The sequence below is a fragment of the Halichoerus grypus genome, chromosome 8 (genome assembly GCF_964656455.1).
Source record: "Halichoerus grypus chromosome 8, mHalGry1.hap1.1, whole genome shotgun sequence".
Classification (NCBI taxonomy): Eukaryota; Metazoa; Chordata; class Mammalia; order Carnivora; family Phocidae; genus Halichoerus; species Halichoerus grypus.
The window spans coordinates 78,518,722-78,521,060 of record NC_135719.1 but is presented as its reverse complement, the minus strand read 5'-3'; the positions used below and the strand labels follow the sequence as shown (position 1 = coordinate 78,521,060).

General features: G+C 41.5%; 1 pseudogene; it reads left to right on the top strand.

Moving 5' to 3' along the window:
• The first annotated feature begins 542 nt into the window (after nucleotides 1–542).
• LOC118525957 (olfactory receptor 4K17-like) lies at nucleotides 543–1,335 on the top strand (annotated as a pseudogene).
• The last annotated feature ends 1,004 nt before the right edge of the window (nucleotides 1,336–2,339 follow it).

The following is a 2,339-nucleotide window of genomic DNA, read 5'->3' as shown; positions in this document are numbered from 1 at the left end:
TTTCTTAAAATAGTTGAGGGCAAACAGTAACTCCCAGATTGACTCAAAATTTGAATTTTAAAGGGGTTGTGCTGGGCCCCTGTGTCCTCCAAGGAATTCAGACTAAGGGATCTTATCTCCTACAAAACCACAGAACTCTGAAAGATGGTCGTACCTCCTTAACCTGTGAAGATGAAGCATGTGCCTCAGAGCTCATGGACTGCTTAGGGGAACCAAGAGATATGAATAGGTTGTGGCTTATAAGCTAGGCTTAGAGATAGACAGTTTAGACATGTATCTTCCTTCTTAGAGTAACAGACATTAACACTAAATTTCAAAGTCAAATGAGATTGTTAAAAGACCCAAATGAAGACCCAAGGATTTTTGGCAACCCCCATGGCCTTAGTGCCCTCTTCTTTCTCTCTACAGGTCATCCCAGAACAAGCCACACAATGGAGTCCACGGAATAATTAAATCAGTCTGAAGTGTTAGAATTCATTTTGCAGGGCTGACCATCTGCCAGGATATATAGTTTCTTCTCTCTGCACTCTTCCTAGTTGTCTATGTGGTCACAGTCAGGTAACCTTTTCATTGTGGTCACAGTGTTTTACATCCGAAACTTGAACACCCCGTACTTTCTTCCTGGGAACCTCTCCTTTATAGATATGACCCTCACTTCCTTTGCTGCTGCTAAGATGATTGTGAACTTGGTTTAAAAAAAAAAAAGCATAAGACCATTTCCTTTGCTGGATCTTTCTCCTTCACTTACTGGATGGAGTTGAAACGGAACTTTTGGTCTCCACGGCATATGACAGATATGCCGCTATTTGTAAGCCCCTACATTGCACAACCATCATGAACAGGAAGGTGTGTGTTTTGCTGGTAGTGACCTCATGATTCTTAGGTCTTCACTTAGGGCTTTTGTTGTGAATTTGCCTTTCTGTGGTCCCAAAGTGGTGGACCGCATTTCCTGTGATCTCCCTCTGGTTACTAAGTTTGCCTGCATAGATACGTGTATCGTACAGATTGTCACTGTTGCCAGCAGTGGGATGATCTCTCTGAGCTGGTTCATGATTTTGCTTATCTCCTACCGTCTGATCCTCGTGACCATTAAGAGTCACTCTTCTACTCATTCCACTTTGATTGCACCGCAGTGGTGATTCTCTTTCTTGGCCCACGCATCTTCACTTGTATCTGGCCCTTCAGCAAACCCTCTGTGGATAAGTCCCTTGCTGTATTTTACACCAGTGTCACCCCATCTTGAACCTAATTATCTACACTCTGTGAAACAAAGAAATGAAGATAGCCATAAGGAAATTCTGGTGTGATTTTGTGAGTTCAAGAGAGAATACTTAGATTAAAATGTAATTTAGAAACAGGTTTTTAAAAGTTTTTAAAGAAAACTTTAGATCTTTCAAAAACTGTTACTGATCTGATACAGAGTATACAAGACTTATAAAAGTCAGACCTTCAAGGATATTTTGAATCTAGTACCAACAAAAAAATAAATGAATGGCTTTAGGTATTTTATTTTATTTATTTTATTTTTTTTATTGTATGTTAATCCCCATACATTACATCATTAGTTTTAGATATAGTGTTCCATGATTCATTGTTTGTGCATAACACCCAGTGCTCCATGCAGAACGCGCCCTCCTCAATACCCATCACCAGGCTAACCCATCCTCCCACCCCCCTCCCCTCTAGAACCCTCAGTTTGTTTTTCAGAGTCCATCGTCTCTCATGGTTCTTCTCCCCCTCCGATTTCCCCCCCTTCATTCTTCCCCTTTTGCTACATTCTTCTTCTTTTTTTTCTTTCTTAACATATATTGCATTATTTGTTTCAGAGGTACAGATCTGAGATTCAACAGTCTTGCACAATTCACAGCGCTTACCAGAGCACATACCCTCCCCAGTGTCCATCACCCAGTCACCCCATCCCTCCCACCCCACCCCCCACTCCAGCAACCCTCAGTTTGTTTCCTGAGATTAAGAATTCCTCATATCAGTGAGGTCATATGATACATGTCTTTCTCTGTTTGACTTATTTCGCTCAGCATAATACCCTCCAGTTCCATCCACGTCGTTGCAAATGGCAAGATCTCGTTCCTTTTGATGGCTGCATAATATTCCATTGTATATATATACCACATCTTCTTTACCCATTCATCTGTTGATGGACATCTTGGCTCTTTCCACAGTTTGGCTATTGTGGACATTGCTGCTATAAACATCAGGGTGCACGTACCCTTTCGGGTCCCTACTTTTGTATCTTTGGGGTAAATACCCAGTAGTGCAATTGCTGGATCGTATGGTAGCTCTATTTTCAACTTTTTGAGGAACCTCCACACTGTTTTCGA